At 33.6% G+C, this 21,620-nt stretch overlaps 1 long non-coding RNA gene across 1 annotated transcript; it reads right to left on the reverse strand.

The window, feature by feature from the left end:
- Positions 1–7,785: 7,785 nt before the first annotated feature.
- Positions 7,786–9,882, reverse strand: LOC144282962 (uncharacterized). Its single transcript, XR_013351371.1, has 3 exons — positions 9,750–9,882; positions 8,515–8,684; positions 7,786–8,113 (listed from the first exon to the last, which is right to left on the reverse strand). It is a non-coding gene; the product is annotated as an uncharacterized LOC144282962 (long non-coding RNA).
- Between the last annotated feature and the right edge of the window lie 11,738 nt (positions 9,883–21,620).

Raw genomic sequence — 21,620 nt, forward strand, 5'->3', positions numbered from 1 at the left:
TTCCTACTACCTCCCAAGGGCTCTTCACAGGAAATGAGAAACAGGTCTCCTTTATGCTTGAAAATCAAAAATTTACCTGGGATTTAGCCAAAGAAAAGGGCACAGAGCCCCTTTCTCTAACAATACCACTTGCTTCACTCTACTTTGTTTCTGCTCAGGGAATCTTATTCTCCTCTAGGGTGTGTGGGAGGAGAATGTGAGGGGCTGGTTGCCAGGAGTAACAGAATCCTAGCTCTTAATTTTTTCTCAAAAGTTTTATATCTTTTTTATTCCCTTCTGGATACAGACTTTTGAAAATTAAAGTCTTTAAAGTGATTCATCTTTTAGCTTCTTTTTCCTTTTATATTCTTTTCCAAGGTAGTGAGTAAAAATACCTGACTCTGTAAAATGTGGGAAAGGCAAAAGAATGCAACACTACAAGTGAGAGATATTAAATAAGTGTAATTTAATAAATATGAGTCAATAATCATATTCTTTTTTTAAGATCTTATTTATTCATGAGAGACACAGAGAGAGAGAGGCAGAGACATAGGCAGAGGGAGAAGCAGCTCCATGTAGGGAGTCTGATGCAGGACTGGATCCCAGGACCCCGGTATCATGAGCTGAGCCAAAGGGAGATCTCAACCACTCAGTAACCCAGGTGCCCTGAGTCAATAATCATATTCTTGTACATACTGACATATATAGCTCTACGACAGCTTGAGCCAGAGGTAGACATATAATGTAATATTTTTTTTTAAATTGACATTATATAAAATCACCTGTCTAAATCATGAAAACATTAGTTATTTCCTTTGTTCTGTAATATTAATAAAGGAAACTTAATTAGAATACATAATAAGAGGAAGATAATTGCTGTACATTTTATTGTGGAAATATTTATTCCTAGCACAGGAATTAATTCCCTTTTAATTGAACTTGGAGGAGGGATGTAAAAAATAAGGTTAAGAATTAGATTCCCTGGTGCTCTTCTTCAATGGAAAGCCAGAAATAATTAGATACTTTAGAGGGCCCATGTTCCATATGAAGGGGATTGAACTGCGTCCTATATCAAGTAGTAAATAAAAAATCATCTTGCTTAGTCAACATTGACTTCCTTTTCATTAAAACTACCAACAAAGACCTAATTCTACTCTCTATTTACCATTAGTATTCCACTGCATTACCTACCCTTCCCTATTTTTAAGCAATTTAAAATTAACATCCAAATGTCCCCTTCCCATACTTTAAAAAGATATTAGCTTGATAGTCTAATCACTTAAACCTACTTATTCAAGAATGGACATTAGTAAGCTAATATAGAGTTCTATTTAATTATATCTTTGTATTTCAAAGTTATTCTCAATAGATGGCACTTTAAACCAGATAAATAACTAAAGTTATCATTTCTGGCACCCTGCTCATCAGTGAGGATGATATTCTAACATATTTGGGAAGTTTTCTATTTCCTTAATCATCTTACATATTTGGCTCTACATTTCAATTTCTTGTGAAACTGGCCTTACTTGTGAACATTGGTAGCCTACAAAATTCAGGGCAAAGTAAGTTTGAAAGGGGTCTGACTAAAGCAAAGAATTAATAAAATTGCTGAAATAATATTTTGAATATTGGCTAAAACAACAACAAATACAAATGTATTCATATCTTTCTAGAGGGACTGTAAAATATTGCTAGGTCTATAGAGCTGTTTGTTTTAGTGCTATTTCTTAATTTTTTTTTAAAAAAAGGAAATATGCTCAGTTTGATAAGAACTAGATGCAAAATTCAGTACAAATTAGACACAAACACAGTTTAAGCTGTTAAATTAGAATGAGAAGTGTCTCATTTATTGAAATTTTAAAAGTAAAATTCCCTTTTCATTGATTTGCCCAGTATTGTACATACATATACCTAGGTTCATAATCTACTCTTTGAAAGAGCACAAGGACTCAAATTTTAATTGGTATAATTTCACATAGTTTTCTGTTAAAAACACATATCAGTAATACAGTATATATCATGTATACATTATATGTGAATATTAAAATTCTTTATTAATTTCCAGGTCAATGAATACCTTGCCAGATTACATATTCCAGGTGGGCGTATTAACAGAAAACTCCTGGAAGTCATAGTATAGCAACTTCAATCACCTCTAAAAGGACATTGTAATGGCCTCAGATCTCAGGAAGGATATTATTAGAATGTCAAAACTGGGAGTAAGCATCACCTTTCTTCTAAGCAAATATTTTGAAAAGAAGCCCCAGGGAAAAGAGCATTTGGATGTCAATTTAGAACAGGTGGATGAGACAACAGGGAGCTCCATCAGACAGGAGCCAGCACGCAGGCAATAAAGGACAGGGATCTATTATTGTATATAGTGCCCATCAATTAACCCTTCAAAGAAATAAAATCATAATACTGATATCTACCACACATTTATTTGAAAAGAAGCAGTTCCAGCATACGTTGATGCTCAAATATCAGGAAATTACAAAGTAAAATCCTTACTGGACCTTTATCATAAAGTTGAGGCTCTTTGAAACTAAACTATAATTTTAGTAACTTCTTTTTTTTTTTTACCTGTTTCACCCATCCTTTTGAGAGGTTTAAGAAAATTTAAGAAGCATGATGGCAGTGTCAGTCTTCCTAATGTCACTCCTCAATTCTAGCCATCTTTTAAATTACCAACTTTCCTAATCTAATTATATAAATAGTAATTACCTATAAAATAGCAATTAATTCTGAGAAGCACCTGTAAAGATGGAATTGCACTTATGAAGCCTGAAACCTTATCCTCGATAGGGATTAAATTCCTTGAAATCAATGGAATGAAATGCTTGTAGGATGCTTTGCACTGAGGCTTAAGATTATGAACTTTCTAAATATGATAGAATAATTTTCTCTACTTTTCTTGAGTTTCTCAGCTGTAGTGGTGAAGGATGTGACTTATTACTGACTTGACTTTCATCCCAATGGAAGCTTACATGATTAGGCTTTGTAATATTTAAGATATTTATTGAAAATATGCAAAAATGAATCTAATGGTAAGAACAAAGTCCTGTAAATAAAAAACGGTTGTCCTGTCTTTCCCTTAGTCCTCTCACTTCAGAGCCAAAGATTTTATTCAAATATGTGCATAGATTGTTTGACAAATGAGTTAGTTCCATAATATAGGGAAAAGAAGGAAATTATCTGTATCAAGGCAAATCTGAGAATCTATATGTAACCAGTGGTTCTTAGCAAGGGTGATTTGGGCCTTCCCCTGACAGAAGATATTTGCAATGTCTGGATAGACAATTTCATTTGTCACTACTGGAATCTTGTTTTATATCTGACTTTGGATTTAGGAGTAGTTTTTTTGTTTTTTTGTTTTTTTTTTTTAAACTATAAGGTAAAAAGAACATATCTCCATTAAATTATTTTTGTGTTAAGATACATTAGGGATCAAAACTCTTCATGTGAAGATGCTTATTCCTTTTAAATCTATCCCTGTTGTGCCACAACCACCCTTAAATAGATTCCCTCTTTTGTTAATGGCTTTAACATGTGGATATGTGTCTAGAACTTGAGAAGATCTCCATAGTGTGTGGAAAACCATTCACCTCCTGACAAAGACAACTACACATCACTTCGCGTTACTTTTCTTCTATATCCCAGATAGGACTTTCTTGTTATAACCCTGGGCCCTTTAAAAATTCTAATGAGACAAAAGGCAGAGAAATGAAAAGGCAAGATATCAGTGATAAAAAATGTTTAATCATACACAAAATATTATAAAATTTGGGCAAGATGAATAAAATAAATATTTGTGTTGCTTAACCTTGAGAAAATAAAAATAAATGATAATTTAATTATAGTGTCTGATGTATCTTTTCTTTTTTTTTAGTAAGAGAATCCTCAGATCTAAAAAGTATTAATTAAGGGAAGTCACTTAATGAATTTAGTGGAAGCATGACTGTGATTAAACAGATCTTTATTATTTACCATAAAAATTCCATCAAGTAATATTGCCAGAAATTGTCTGATATTTATCCATCTGCAAATCTTATATTTACTAGACATACTTTGTTTTTTGAAATAAATCTTTCCATCACACAAACTTAAGGATAAAATTTGAAAATAAATTACAATTATTTCAATATATACTAAGCACAATAAATCTAATTGGCTTATGTGTGATAATCCACTAATTATATTCTATCATATAGTACATTTGTATCTAATGAGCCAGATGTTAAAAACGTAACTATTGAGCAAGCTTTATTGAGAAATTTATCACCAAATTCACCAACATTTCATCCATTCACAAATGAGACTACACATATTATCTTTTTGTTTCTTTGTTGTTTTTTTTTTTTAGGAAAAATTGGAAGGGAAAAATAGACAGACACTAGGCCCTGTTGCTCTGCAATTATTCTTTTAGAATTTCCGGTGAAATCACATGCAATTTTGTAAGCTAAAATCATTTCTTTTCTATGTTTATTCCCTCTGTTCATTCTTATTTAGTCAACTTGGTCCAAGACAATAGCAAAAAGCATCTTTATCCATACTATTACAAAAAAAAAATCTCAGGATGAATTATAGGTAACATGAAAATGTTAATATATCTTCTGCTTTTTTTTTTTTTTTCTGCCTCAAGTACACAGGTTCATTTTTTATCATGCTAGAAGCTGTGACAAGGATGTTTCCTGAGAAAATGAACCTCTTGGTACTGTGCTTCAGACTTCCTTTATTATTGCTCATCGTGATGTTTTACAGAAGGCTAACATCGTCTATGACACATATGCTTGCTTAAGGAGGGCACGCTGGGCTCTCCTTTGCCACCAGAGTGCCAGTGTTGTGAGGATGACAGGACAAGTGGAAAAGGATGGAAGAGCCCTCAAAAAGATCAAACCACCTGACTTTGCTCAGTCACACCAAATGACAGAAGAGAGTTCCAGACAGAAGGAGCAAAAGAGAAGCCACCAAGATAATGGAACTGAGCAGCCATATTAAGCTTTTCTAACCAGAGAATTCTTTATGTAAAAAGAATTGACCAGAATCAAACCTACACTTAAATGGCATATTTGTGAGTTACTGAACTCAGGTAATTAAGTGTGCATAATATGTAATTGGTTTTATGTAGTGGTTATTGTTCAAATTCAACAGCAAAGGAAGGGAGAAAAAGACATGTGTAAGTGTCTAGTTGTCTTACTTTTTATGGCTGGTAATTACTATGTACTACATCAAATATTTAAGTAGATTTGAGAGTTGTATAAATGTGATAGGTTAAGTAAATATGAGCAAAGTTCAGTGCTTACTTCAGGAAAAATAAGGATGTGGGTATCATTTTATATCCTTTGAAGATTTTTTCATGTTTTTTTTTTCTTTTTTGTCCAGACATAAGTTATTCAATATAATAATGATAAGGAATTAGTATAATTAAAATGCAAGTGAGTCATTAGTTTTTATGACATAGTAGCTAATATGTAAAATATGCTGGTATTTAAGGTAGATTACATTATTGCTCTCTAAATATTCTTCCTTTCCCTTCTGCTACCACCATAAAACTAGTACAGGCTCCCACCTCACCTCAGTTTCCACGTGATTTGCTTTGGCCAATTGAATACACCAGTGTGCCTTTTCTCACCACAGGGTTCAAGAGGCATGATAAGTTGCTTGCAGGCCTGTGCTTCTGCCATCTGTCACAAGAAAACATGCATGCCCCAGATTGCTATTAGCTCCAGAAAGTGAGGTAGGTAGGGTATATCTGAATCCAAATCATATCTGAGAATAGAGCTGCCTCAGCCAATCCTGATTTTTAAATTTAAAGGGAAAAAAAAGCTAGTGTGAACAAGAAATAGATGTTGATGTAAGCCACTGAAATGTTGAAGCTTATTTGTTTCACGACCTGATTGCAACAAAATATGGATAATATAATCATGCTATCATTTTTTGATATAGTAGGTGAGTGCACTTCACTTCCTCAAATGAGTAAGAGAAAATTTTTCTTACCTCCAATATAGTTAATTGGAATTCCAGATGACAACTAATTTGAGTTGTTCTCTGTTTTGCTAAATTGATGACATAGAGGAACTTCTAAGGGTCTAAGAGTGACAGATACCATATTCAAACCCTGATTGTTTCATCTAAAACTATAGTTAACTTTGAACCAGTTTCTTAACTCTGTGAATTTTGGCTTCTTTATTTGCATGAAGGAAATAACACCAGTCTTATGAGATTGTAAGAGTCAAATAAAAATAACATGCAAAAAGTGCGTAGCATATTTTGTGTCACAATTTAAGATTGATAATCAGTAGTTAGAATTACTATTGAGTTGTATTCCACTCTTTTTCAAAGAGAAAAACAGTTCTGGATAATATTGGGTTCTAAGATTTTTTTTTATATAAATTTTGATTCCTTAAATAATGTATGATGCCACCAAGACACCATTGATTTTAGAAGTGAATGCATAAGCCCCTGGAAGATATGAAATACAAGAAATGGTAGTAGAGAACATGCAGTTATTAGACATGTTGGGTTCTTTTAGCTACAAACTACCTTTTTTTTTTTTTTCATAAAAAATACATTGCCTCACATACATTGAAATTATGGTAAACTTAATTTGATTAAGGTTCATTGTCCTTTCCATATCTCCCATCTGTCATCCTAAGTATTGACGTAATCTTTAAGATTGTTCCAGAATAGCTAAAATTCTTCTGGGTTTCACCATTTAAAGTCAGGTGGAGTGGGACCATCTCTTCCTACAGCTTTCTTTAGAGACAATGAAACTATTCCCAGAAGCTCTAAGCGGAATTTACCTTGGAAGTTGAATGCACTTACTTTTAAAATACTAGCCCCTCAAATAAATAAAAAATAAAAATAAAATAAAAATAAAATACTGGGACCTCATCTAGAGCTGGTAGTGCCTCAGCTTTCTCCGGTGCATAAGGCTCTATTATGGTTACCTGAGACAAAAAAGGCCTCTGTTAGAAAAGAGGAAGGAAAATGTGAAGCAACCAACCATGTCTCCTACATGGTAAACACTATTCACCTGATAAACTGGTGCTCTTATTGCATAAGTTTTTATTTATAATAGATATTTTAAAAATGTCAATGAATCTAAGGAACAAAAGGAAACTTCTGGAAATGGTATATGACATATTTTAGCCTAGTTGACCATTAAACCCATAATTGATTTGGAGTACAGCCACCACAAGCTGTTCCAAGAAAGGAAAAAAAATTAAAGAGCTTTTATGAAACACTCATCTAAGAATAGAAGTATGCATTTTTCCTCTATGTGGGCAATGCACATTATAGTACATTCTTTAAGAACTCCGCAAGAAGTTAAAATGCAGTTGTAAAAGTACAGCCCGACACAATGGTCCTCTGTTAGTCATTTGCAATGGTTCTTGCATATAAAAATAGTTGGGTTTTAGGTCACCTACAGATAAGGAATTTCTGGGTCTTCAGAAGAAAAGACTGATCATTTTTACATTCTATTCCAGAGTAACTCCTTACAAAGACATTTTCAAATGCATGTTCAACTTTTTTATATATTTAAATTCAACAAATGGAAAAATATTTTCCATCTTCAAAAATGGCACTTGCCTCTTGAATTCATAGATTTTGTATTTTCACTTCAACAGCAGTTAAAAATAATGCTTGCAAATAGGAATCTCATTATTCCTCAGTAACATAAAATGAGAATATAAAGCCATTTAAATTTTTATCTTACTCTACAAAGTTGTGAGGGCTTATTAACAATTAAATGACTCCCAGATACATAACTAAAATTGTAATAATAATCAATACTTAGGCAGGTAATGATGGGGACCGTCATGCTATCCACTTTGAGTCTTCAACTGAGGCACAAATGTCTACTTCAGATGTGCTGCTTTTAATTTCTCTCTTGGCCAACAAGATCTTAGCTTCAGGAGTTTCCACTTGTACTTTTCTACAGTATAGATCTTCTTAGATAGGTTGGATCACAAGTTTCAGGATTCTGAAAGCTTTATTGTATATATTTAACCCCATTTTACCCTTCAGGATCAGGTAAGGAATAAAACTGTGTCCTTAGACCCCTTTGAACCACCCTGAGACAGACCTCATCCAGGACTTTACTTCCGGACTCCACATGTTCCCATTATTGCTGTGTAGGAAAAAGATGACAGTATTTTGAGAATTGTTACTGTGCATACATGTTTGACTTTGCAAAGTCCTTCCTCAGGGATCCCAAACTTCCCTTCCAGCAATGAATTAAATCTGAGAAGTGACTCAGATATGAAAATTTATGCCATCACCACAGAGCTTTGGAGGTCAGTAGCCTAAGCCACTATTGTGGTTTTGCTGCAGACTTTGTTAGTTACATCCACCTTGCCCCTGGAGGTGAAGAGATACCAACCTTGCATACAGAGGTTAGTCACCCTTGACTCAGTAATGACAGTGACCATATAACCAGCATTTTCCTTTCGGTTTATTGAAGGGAACCTCTTGTAGAACATGGTTGGTGAGTTCTCTACTGATGAAACAAATCCATCCCAGTGAGCCCACCTCTCTGAGTCTTTTGAATGCTTCCTCATTCTGCCAAGGCAATTCCTTAAAACTTCATTTGCCGTAGGTCATCATTTTTACTAAATTTCACATAGACATCCCAGTAGTACATACTTAGTAGTAGTGCATCGGCTCTAAACATCCTTGCCAGGACATAAATCCTGACTCACCTGTAAATAACAACATATTAGTGAAATCTCCCTTATCTAGCCTGATATTCGATAACATCACCACCAACCCTAATTGAGCAACCTCAAGATCCACTCAAGGATCTTTTCTTAAAGTTCCTGCCATACTTATCTCCATGAGTAATATTATTTTCTTCTCCCAAAGCAGAGAGAGTACTTCTATGATTAGTCTTTTTTCTTTGACTCTTTACTGCTTATTCACCTAGAAGCCATAAAAGGAAGTATGGCTATCCTTGAGAAGGTGTCCTTCTTAGGTAAGTTTCTACATAGTCTACAGGGTATAAATAGTGCTATTTCTTTTAGTAAAAAGGAGGCAGCCGGGATGCCTGAGTGGCTCAGCAGTTGAACGTCTGCCTTTAGCCCAGGGTGTGATCCACGGCCCTGGGATCGAGTCCCACATCAGGCTTCCTATGGGGAGACTGCGTCTCCCTCTGCCTGTGTCTCTGCCTTTCTCTGTGTGTCTTTTGTGAATAAATAAATAAAATCTTAAAAAAAAAAAAAAGGGGGGAGGCAACTACTTCCAATAGCCCAGTAGGCTGAGGAGAATCTAAGCATTTAAAGTCTTCAAGTGCTTATACTCAAATGCTTCCCACCCAAGGTCTCAGGACCCTACATTTTTCCTGATGGTGCCCTGATTCTAGTCTCAGAGACATGCTTCAACTGTGAATTAAGCCTTTTCTTGATACCATCACAATCAGATCTTGAGTTTGATTTTCTGCCCAAACTGAGCTCCAGTTTTGGAAGTAAAGTTCTTTTTAAGTGCATCCATTGAGGCCTCTGGCTTTCTCATCATGCTTCTGAGTTGAAGATTGACTAACTTAATTCTGCCCGTTGCCTCTCATCAGCACATTTATGGTGCTGAACAGGATATAACCCTCCAATTCCTCAGACTTATTATTACTATTGCTACCCTATTTCTCAAATTCTGGACACATTAGGTTAGCCAGGGCATTTTGTATACATATCCCAAATTTCCGTATATGAGAGTCCTAGTAATTGTGATGTTAAAATATGCCAGTGCTGATACAGTCTCACCATCCCATTTACCAGCAGCATAATCATCCCTGCCATCTGGCCAGCCCGGAATCCAACTCAAAATTCTATCCCGAGAAGTTGCTCTTAGGTCCAGTTCTGGTACCAAATCTTTTCTTGTTTTCCACAGAGTCAGATGTAGAGACAATGATTCATGTGCAATCCTTCAGGGAAATGGAGATTAATATACGAAAAAAGGAAGACAGATAAAACTGTATTATTAATCCAGTTACTGCAGTGGGCAACTAAAACTCAAAACTCAATCCTACAGGAAACTTTTGGGAATTGGTATAAAACCCGCAGCACTGGGACGGCTGAGTGGCTCAGTGGTTGAGCGTCCGCCTTTGGCCCAGGGCACGATCCCAGGTTAGGGATCAAGTCCTACAACGGGCTCCCTGTGAGGAGCCTGCTTCTCCCTCTCCCTGTGACTCTGCCTCTCTCTGTCTTTTATGAATAAAATAAATAAAATCTTAAAAAAATCCCATAGCATTATTCTTCTTGAGGTTCAAGGAAACTATGTATGTATGTATTAATTTTCATTATTTCATTATTAATTTCATTATTTTCATTATTGACGTTTTGAAGATAGCTCACAGGAGTTATTAATTCTGCAGCACTTCTCATCTGCTTCATAAGTAGGAAGAAACACCTCCTAAAACCAAAAGCAAAACCAAAACAAAACAATTATCATTCGCAAAGATAGAAATAGTCACAGAGGTTGTCCAGAGCACACTACAACCGTAAGGCCACAAGTATAAGTGGCAGTGCTGACAATTTCTGGTATGTCCATATTTGACTTAGAAAACTCATTACAGATCCAAAAGTCTTTCCTTTTTCTAGATTTTTAGTTTTTGATCAATGTTATAAAGGAGATGGTTTTATGTTTTAAAGTATATTCCACGAATTCACATAATATCATTACTCATAAAGAAATTAGCTGTAATAATCCCAGAAAATATTAAAATTTGGTCAGTTATCTCCAAAATGTGTTTTGTATTTTGTATGTATAAATGAGGAAGTATTCGGGGCATCTGGGTGGCTCAGTCTGTTAAGGGTCTGACTCTAGCTCAGGTCATGATCCCAGGGCCCTGGGATTGAGCTCCTGATCAGGTTCCCTGTTTGTGCTCTCTTTTCCTCTGTGTCAAATAAATAAATAAAATCTTAAGAAAAATAAATCAGGATACATATTAAAAAACAATGGATTGGATTTACTTATTTTGTCTCTTCAGTATCTTTTAATCATGAACCTTTCTCTCTCTCTTCTTTTTTGTCATAACATTAATATTAACCTGTTCACATTTTGACCTTTAACTTGCTTCTGTAACCTCTACATTTCTGTAACCTCTATATTTTGTCCAAATTAGACATTAGATGTGGGCTTTATTGAATTTAGATGAAACATTTTGGCAAGAAGAGTAGTATGATGTTCTTTATTTCATACTATATAATGACAGAGGCCTATTAATTTAAATGATATTTCAATACTTTGCAATAAAAATAAAAAAAACATTTAGAAAGTGTTTTAATATCCAGTAAAAATCAAGTACCAAATCATCTCATTACAGAAATGATATGTATCATTTGCTTTTCTCATATATATTTACCAAATTTTCTTTTCAATATCTTCCAGAGTTTTTGTGTTTAGAAAATTCTGCCCACTCATGAATGAATCCTCATCTATAGTTCTTTCTAACATTTTTAATACAAAATACACTTTCAATACTATTTTAAACCAACATTGTTTTTATTTTTCCATTATGAAAATTACTTCAAATTAAACAACTTGTACCCCCAGGATTGTTGAATATCACTATAATTTGTTTCAAAGTATGAAAACTTACTCCTTTACAGTTATATAACACTAGCTTCAATTTTTTAAGAATTTTCTGTATTTTCTAAGAGACTTAGCCACAGCTAACTTCAGGGTCCTTGACCACCTAATATTAGAAGAAGCAATTCTCTGACACTGGTTTTGTCTCTTTTGAATAGGCCTGGGTTTATCTCATTTTCTCCCTAACACCAGATCAGTTATTAGTCTCTTCCTGTTATCTGGCCTACTTAACCTGGGGCAATCCTCAAATTACAGTAAGGCCTTTAGCTGAGCTATGTTAATATGTACTCTAAGACATTATTTATCCTTTGACTTTTTTTCCTTCCTTCAAACAAAACAGTACAGACATGGAAAAACAATTCAAGATAATTCCTCTTGGTCTGATCTGTGCTATTTTCCTTCCAAAGCTCATACCTAAATTCTTTCCAATGGTCCTGCTCTTTTTCTTCTGATTTTCTTACCTCTCTTCTTTCTCTCTCCTTCTCCACATGAATGGCTTCACACCCTAAATTATAAAATTTTCTATCTCATGTATTCATAATTTAAAACTTTTCACTTCAATTTTTTTAAAAAAACAACTTACCCCTAGAATAAAATATGCTTGCACTGATATAAATATATTATTGCCCTGTTTTCCAAATTATTTCAAATTTTATGTTATATACATTTTTGTATAATTTGCATTTAGCCATTAAATGGTCTTTATTTATTTCTTTTTAAAAGATTTTATTTTTAAATTTTTTATGAGAGACAGAACGTTTATGAGAGACAGACAGAAAGTGTCAGAGTAAGAAGCAGCTTCCCAGAGAGGCACAGAGCCTGATGCAGGACTCGATCCCAGGACCCTGGGATCATGACCTGAACTGGAGGCAGGTTCTTAATTGACTAAGCCACCCAGACACTCCTAAATGGCCTCTATTTAAATACATTTTACAAAATAGTTCATTATCATGAACTGATATGAAAAAAGAAACTTTACTTTTGCATCCACTTAAAATATGTTTATAATGAAAACTTGTTCTATTTTAAATATTATAGTTCATAAAGAGCTGTAGTTATAATGTCTCTTTCCTCATTAAAAATGAGATAAAACAAGAGTATTTAGTTAACAATTTCTTAAGCTCTAAATGAGAAAACCCTATTCTAATGCAATATTGCTGGTTGGCACAGTATTTCTTTGGTGACCGACAGCTACAAATCGTATTACTCTGTAAAACTTATTACTTTGAAATGTTTCTCTAGACATTTTATGTTAATCCCATTATAATGGGACTACAATCAAGCAATTGCAATGGTAGTAATTTTCACTGCTTTTATAGAAATTGTAGATAGATTGGACTGAATCCAAAACCTACTCTAAATAAAACAGCTATCAACTAAATTCTTGATAACAATAAATGCTAAACTATCTTCCGTAAAAGGCTAACATAACAAAATTATACATGCTCTCCTTAGAAATTATGGATTCTTAAAACTTCCAATTTTTGTTGTAGGATATTTTATGCAGAAATTTAATTTTAAGATTGGAAGGATAAAGTCCAAATTGTTTTAAGTTTTCGTACTGATCTAATCTTCACAGAGCTGTACACATTCTGTATTTAATAAAGTCTCTATAGTAAGTTTATCCTTGATAAAGTATAGATTAATCATGTAGATTAAAATGAGAATTAGATCATTTCTATAAAATTGCTTTTAAGTATCGATTTTAATTCTATGTGTGCCATATTAAATTGACTAATCCGAAAAATAAACTTGATTAAAATGTACTTTATTAAGTACATGAAGTGCTAATGTTTATCATGTATGTGCATTCACTTCTTTTTAGAGAAAGAGAGAGGTCGGGGAGGGGCCAGGGAGAGGAACAGAGAGAATTTTAAGCAGGTTGCATGCCCAGTATGGAGCCCAAGGCAAGGCTTGATCTCACAATCTTGAGATCATGACCTGAACTGAAATCAAGAGTCAGACACAAGGGATTGGCCACCCAGGTGTTCCCACTTCTTTAATAATTTAGCAATTATGTACAGAAGACTGACTATGTGTTAAGTATTGCACTAGTACCAAGGTTGAAATGACCTCCAAGCCATATAAGTACATTTTTTGAACATATTATAATCTAAAATGTCTGCCAAACAAAAGTATTACTATAATAATGATAATAGTAACAACAATAGATATTTACTGAGTGCATTCTATTCAGGCATCATACTGTGTTAAGAGTTTTATATATTTTATCCTATTTTATCTTCTTGACACTAAGGGAATGGTATATAATTTTATTTCCATTTTATAGATAATAGATCTGAAATTTATTGAGATCAACTAATTTGCAGAATATTATAAGCTACTGCATGAAAAAGGTAAGATTTAAATAAGACTCTGATTGACTCTACGACCAGAACTTTTAACTATGCGATCACTGATTCCACATGAAGACTATATTAAAAAGTCAACTCTTTCATAATTTAAAAATTATGAAAAGTATTTTCAATTAAGTAAAAACATATAATTTCACACATTTTAAAATTATTAATATTCCTTAAAATATAAGCTTATGCCTGCAAAACTTTAGTCCTCCTAGAACACATTGTATGCCAGTGACCTTGAGTAATCATTCTAGAAAGCAATACGTTAGTATGTGTTGAGGGTCATGAAGAGTTTTTACATGTATGACACACATATTTTCACTTCTAGAAAACACTCTAAGAAAACAATTCAAAGGAATGGTCAAAGAGGTCAAAGAGTGTATGTATTAAAACAGTTTAGCATATTTTTAAAATGAAAAATTGGTCTAAATACTCATTAGTATGTGAATCGTTACTAATTTTGGTTAATCTGTCCAGAAATAGATATCGCATGAAATATTTTTAAATGATAATTATAAGAATAAGTATATTTAACATCTCAATATTATGCCATAAATATAACTAAGCATAATAAAAATTATAACTTCCAGAATTCCAACTATTTATAGTTGATGAATATTTAGAGACAATGACTAAAAACGTGTATAAAAGTAAAAATATTTTATTTGTTGGGTCAGAAGAAGGATAATGAGCAAATTTTTCCTTCATTTTTGTTTCAAATAAATAAACATTGTCTTAAAATTATTTTTAAAAGCTAAGTTTTCAGGGATGCCTGGGTGGCACAGTGGTTGAACATCAGCCTTCAGCTCAGGTTGTGATCCCAGGGTCTCAAAATTGAATCCTGCATCGAGCTCCCTGCATGGAGCCTGCTTCTCCCTCTACCTGTGTGTGTGTGTGTGTGTGTGTGTGTGTGTGTGTGTGTGTGTCTCATGAATAAATAAACAAAATCTTAAAAAAAATCTTAAATTTTTAAAGGATGTTTTTTATTTAAAGGCCAAAAGAAAGTCTTGATATACTTATTTTAAAATATGAAGTATTATATATTTTCAACATAATAATCTCCAAAGAAATTTCTTATTTAAGTATTCCTAATATTATATACATAATTATGTTATATATAATGATATACAATTAAGTTCATAATAGCAATAATATAATTTCTTTGTAAAGCAACAGTTCAAATAAGATTTAATATTTTTCTTTTTATTTGTAAGTTACTTGAATAACTCAACTGACTTGGTATTTTTTCTTCCTGTTTGAACAAACATGATAACTTCTGAGTTTAAGCAAAAATATCAACTTACACAAAAATTGGTCGATTTTATTTTTTATTCATATTAAAATGGCTCCATATATTTATGGAAAAATGAAATGAACAATATCAAGACAAAATTCAAGATGATTTTTTCCTCCCTGTAAGAGGGCATATTGAACTGTCTCTTCCAACAAAGGTGGACGTTTTGACAACACTAAAGAGGAAAAAAAAAGCTTAACTAGTAAATAAAACCAAAATCTTTGAGTTTTGTTTTTGATCTTTTTACCAGTCAAAAACTTCTGCAGCTTAGCAGATTGACTTTTATGGCTAGAATCAGAACTGCTTTCTGAACTTATTATCTTAAGATACATATATATATATATTATGTACATATATATACATTATTAATGTATATAAAGTATATAATGTACATTATTAATATAATATATTAATTTTCTTATTAATTTCAGCACAACATTTCTTTGGAAGTCAAAGCCTAAACAAAATGAATACACCTCAAAAATAACAAGAAAATGTGAAAGAAAATTAAAGCAGTACTCACTTATTCTATAATATTCTATAATAATCTCTGATTTCCCAGTTTGAGAAGAAATATACATAATTTCTTAGACCCATCTTTTGGTCTCAAATAACAAATCACTGCCTTTTAAAAATTTTGACTTATTTCTTTTTACTGGTCATAACTCCTGTTCCAATGTCCATTATTATGGAACATACCACTTCCAACTTAGTGGTGAACAGCAACAACCATTTATATGGGGCCTTTTGGAAGTGCTTTAGTTATAAGGATGGTAACTCCATAAATAGGATTTATTTAAATAGGACAGGCTCCAGAGAATTCTGAAGCTAATTCTACTGTGTGAAGAAGATACAAGAAAAAGTCTGACCCAGGAGAGAGCTCTCACCTGACACTCTCATCTCTGACGTCCAACCTCCAGAACTGTGAGAAATAAATTTCTGTTGTTTAAAAACTATCTAGTCTGTGGGCAGCCTGGGTGGCTCAGTGGTTTAGCGCTGCCTTCAGTCCAGTGTGTGATCCTGGAGATCTGGGATCGAGTCCCACGTCTGGCTCCCTGCATGGAGCCTGCTTCTTCCTCTGCCTGTGTCTCTGCCTCTCTCTCTGTGTGTCTCTCATGAATAAATAAAATCTTTAAACAAAAAAACAAAACTACCTAGTCTGTGGAATTTATTATAGAAGTCCGAATAGATTAAGACACTTTCCTTTAGCTCCCAAGTCTATTCAATCACTAAGTTCTATCAATTCTATTTCCTGCATGAATCAATCCAATTTAGGTAATTCTCAGTATTATTATCATGGAAGTTGTCATAATTTCTAGTTCTTTTCTGTTCTTGTGTATCTCCAATTCCTTCTTTACTCTGTAACTCAGTCTTCCTAATCTGTTTTTTTTGTTTGTTTGTTTGTTTGTTTCTCTTATTAAAAACCATTGTGTGATGCTAAGGAGCTTCAAATTAAGTCTCCTTGGTGTAACATCCAGGATGCCCTAAGATCTGCTCATATTTACCCTTCCAGTCTCAATTCCTACTACTGAGTTCTAATATGTTAAGCTCCTGCCATTTACTTGCCATTTCCCCAACTAGATCACAGTGTTAGGCTTTCAGAACTTTCAAAATGTAATTCTCCTAGTTGAAACACTCTCTAACGCTTTCTTCTTTTTCCTTAGCATATTTCTATTACTCAAGCAGGAAGAGACATGTGAGGAAATAACAAGAAGGTAATCATCTGTAAACCAGGAAGAGAATTCTCACCATAAACCAAATGCTGTTGGACCTTGATCTTGAACTTTCCAGGCTCTAGAAATACAATAAAATAAACCTGTTGTATAAGCCATATAGTCTGCGGCATTTTGCTATGGTAGCTGAAGCAGACTCATATGCTAATATTTACACGTGTAGAGAAGGAAAAGGCAGCCTGTCACACCATTTAGAAGGCAAATTACTACACTGGGACTCTGATGAATAGACTTTGAAAATTTCCACTCACTCCCATTGTGCACTATTGATTTAGCTTGTCTTCAATTTTGTTATTGAAAGTGTTTGTCTCATTATGCAGGTATATGAATAATTATATTTTTATAGAATATCATATTGGTTTGTTAGAGTAGGACATTGACCTTTCTTTATAGTAGTTGCTAAGAAATTAAAGAATTCCCAATATTGTGCAAAAGCGTAAAGGCAGATGTGGTCATTAGTTAGTTCCTGAGATCTGCTTACTGGAAGATTCTAGGGCCAGCATTGTTTTTCAAGCCAATTGACAGTATGTTTGATGAAGTGTTCTACCAATATATCAGAAAAATAAAATATGAGAGATTTAGACTATTGGATCACGTTCTGAGACCTATTCAAACAGTATAAGAATATGTAATAGTTATGGTCAGTGTCAATAATTAATACAGACATTCAAATAATTTTCAAATACAGCAGGAATGTTTTTTGTTTTCTTTTTTTTTTTTTTTTTTTTTTTTTACCTTGAGGGCTTCCCCTCCTATTTGTAAATACTTTTAAAATGTTAAATTAACATATTATTTATTTTTTCAAGTTGTCTTTCATTTTGTCCCAGCAGTGTTTTATAGTTTTCAGTTTGTAGCCCACTTTTTGTTAAATGAATTTTGTTTTATTTTTTAAATGCTATCATAAATTTTGCTGAATAAGACATAGCACCTGTATTAACTCTGGCCACCAAAAGGTTAGACTAGGTAGCTTGAAGGTGAACAGAACTAAGGAACTCCTAAAGCCTAAGTGTATAATAGAAGAGTTGTCTCATTTTGAGGTTAATATCATTAGCTTCCTAAAACTCTATTAAAATGCATTGAGAGATTGATTAGCTTAGAAGCAGTCTCCTTGGTTTGAATCCTGCAGAATAGAGGGATGTGTTCGGGTGATGAAAGAACCACAACTTACTACTGAACAATTACATATGACTATATACGATCCAAACACTCAGTAAGTTGTTCCCAAGGGGTCGACTAGCAAGGTGGGCTGCATAAAGCCTTCTATAACATTTGTTTACCCTGAGAAAGAGAATTGTCCTTCCACTCCTATATATGCCAAGTGGAACTCCCCAGATGAAACAATTGATGGATGGCTGGATTGGCTCTATGATGATTAGATGCCCATCCACTTAATGTGCACCTTCCCCAGGTCATGGCAAACGTGTGGTAAAGAATCCTTTTTGCATGATCACCCCATATAAACTAGCTGCTTCAAAATCAAGCAATGATAATGGAATTCATTAGACTGGGTGTGTCAGCTTCCTTTTATGAGTCTTAGAGATGCTAAGAAAATTAGAAGGTATAGTCAAAGGTGGAGATCTTAAAATCTATTAAGAAATGGGATGAATTAAGCAGATGCTGATGGGGTCAAAACAAAACTCTATGCAGCGTGGTGGTATGAACTGATGGAAGGACTTAGTGGTAGCCCAATATTGAAGGCTCCAAAGAAACTCCTCTCTATTTACCCTAGTTTGAAGAAATTTAAGAGTTTAAAAGCCAAAAAAGGGTAATAAGAAGCCTGACCTTGAATTGTCAAATTGATGATCTGGCAAATTAGTGATAATGAGGATTGCCAAAGGGTCCGAGGTCTCTCAAGGCCATATAGAAATGTAGAAATAAAATGGCCAAGAGGGAAGAAAGGAATTTCCAGGACTCCTTGACTTAGGAGCCCAATGCACCGTTATTCTAAAAAATTTAATGAAGTCCTAATGGGGGCTATAATTAGATTGGGATGATGTGTGGATGTAATGGTTGATGAGATTAAGGTAGAAAAGTTTGGAAGAAAATTTTATGTAAAGCAGTCACAACTTTTTACATTAATTTATTATTGGGATGGATTGTCTGTCTAACTGGTGAACAATTCTCCTTTTAATATCATAAAACCAAAGTCATGTAAGTTTGCCCTCCATTCAGTACTAATTGGATATACTAAATGGCAATATAGAGATTTGTCGGGGCCCACATATGTTGTTAATTTGACACAATATCAGATACCAATCAGACAAAAAGAAATTGCTGCTTTAATTAGGGCCATGTTAGAAGTTAGAGTACTGGTACCAACAAATTTGCTGTACAGCAGTCCTGTGTACCCTATGAAAAAAGGCAGATGGCTTATGGAAACTAGTAGTATTATTGAGACTTGAGTAAAATAGTACCACCCATAGCATCAGCAGCCACTGATTTGTTTTCATTAGTGGGGAAAAACTATAATGCAAACTAAAGGAGACTGATACTTATGATTATTTATCTTACAAATGTTTTTTTCTTTTTTCTTGATCTTGAGCTTATAATAGCCAACTGCAGTTTGTCTTCAGGGAAGAAAGATTCCAGGTTACATTTGCTAAATGCCATAGAATTATTTGTATTTACCAGTTTGTTGTCAAAATTTGATTAGGAGGAATTTGTACTTCATACAGGAGTGTAATATTGATGATATCATGATAATATTAACAATTGAAAAGGAAGCCAGTACTGAAGAACTCTGTGAACATACTAAAATCATTGAATTTGGCACTTAATATGGGTGAACTCCATGGGTATATGAATTATATCTCAGTAAAGACATTATATAAACAAAAGTAATACACTGGTGCATTGAAATTGATTTGGGGAATTTTTAATATTTCCAATTTATGTAAAAGACAAACATGTTGGATAAAATTTATATTTATTAAAATATGTTAATGAATTATATTTTCTGAAAAAAAAATCAGAAAAAGGAAAGATGATTGTGTATCAAGAACTGGATAAGAAGATCCATAGTGATGAAAACCTATCATCCAAATCAGGATAGTTTTGAATATTGTGAAGGTGTAATTTGTAATATGCTGATACAATAAGCATAAATTGGAATTCTCTTAGGCAAACAAAGAGCATCAGCATGTATAACATAACCAAGCTTAAGTTACACATGCTAATGGGTATGGGCTTTCTACTAAATGTAATGAATATCCATAGGCTAAAATAATGGTAAAAAAATGACCTGATTTATATTTTAGAATCATTGAGATTACAAGAAATATAGTGAAGAATGGATTGGATTTGAGCAGTTGACAAAACTGGCCAATAGAGACATTTTAGGGGGATGAAGGAGTAATTCAGGGAAAAGAGAACAATTTTCTACAACAAAATGGTTTTAATGGGAGTGGATAAAAGTGGAGGAATTATAAGATAGAAGTAGATGTGTTCTATAATAATTGTTGATTAATGGTAAGGAGACCAACTGAGGAAAATTTTGATGACAAAGAGAAATAACAGTTGATGGAAATGTAAACAAGTAAAATTCTGAACATAGAGAATACAGAGCAAAAGAGCAATTTTATAGTTATGCTACAGTTATTACATTATTGTGGTAGCAAAAATTGGATAATCATTGAGACGACAAGAAATGTCAAAAGCCTCAGTGTGATGGTGTTTGACAAATCAAAATATATAGGTCATTTCCTAAAAGTAAAAAGTGGATAAGAGGTGGGTGGAGACTAGAGAAAGTTGAAGTTATATTTGAAATGAATGATGAATGGTGATGGTTGAGTATAAATAGAAGGATAGAGATTTAGTACTTTTGGATAAAAATCTAGTAGTGTCTGGACTATAAATTTGGACAGGCAGTACATTTGCAGCTATGTGAATTATTTTTTTCACCAGTCCTGTGTCAGTTCAAATATAGAAAAAGAGAAGAAAATCCAGAAGTAAAATATAATATTTGTTGCAATACAATGACAACAGCTAAGGTTGAAATGATGAACTCTGGCCTAAGTCAAATGGGGACTCATTGAAGACATAGAAGAAATGACTGAGAGTGATGTGTCAAAAGGCTAGTGGGCTTAATCAAGTCAAAGCATACATCAAGTGAGAAGGTTTCAAGTGTGAAAAAAATTGTTTTGGGTATGGGATTATCAATTTTAATATCTATGAGGCTGATCAGTCATGGGCATTACATGATAAGTTGTGGTTTTAGAATTGGGTACCAAGAGCAGAATTTTGATCATAGTATGGTGTATTTGTTTCCTAGGGCTGTCATAACAAAATACCACAAACTGGCTTAAACAACAGAAGTATATTGTCACATAGTTCCGGAGGCTAGAAGTCTGAAACCACAGTGTTAGCAGGGTTGGTTTCTTTTGAGGGCTAGGAGGGAAAGGTCTGTTGCAGGCTTGTAGACGTCCATCTTCTCCCCATGTCTCTTCACATGATTTCCCCTCTATGTTACTTTATAAGAACACCAGCCATATTGGACTAGGGCCTGCCCTCATAAACTCATTCTTTTTTTTTTTTTTTTTTTAGAAAATAATCCAATTTATTCTCTCTAGGGAATGGGGCGACCCTCTCCTCTAGGGCACCGTCCATCCTTAAATAGCAGTCACAGGAGGAACTCATTCTAACTCCATGGTTTCCATAAAAATCTTA

The sequence above is a fragment of the Canis aureus genome, chromosome 14, assembly GCF_053574225.1.
Source record: "Canis aureus isolate CA01 chromosome 14, VMU_Caureus_v.1.0, whole genome shotgun sequence".
Classification (NCBI taxonomy): Eukaryota; Metazoa; Chordata; class Mammalia; order Carnivora; family Canidae; genus Canis; species Canis aureus.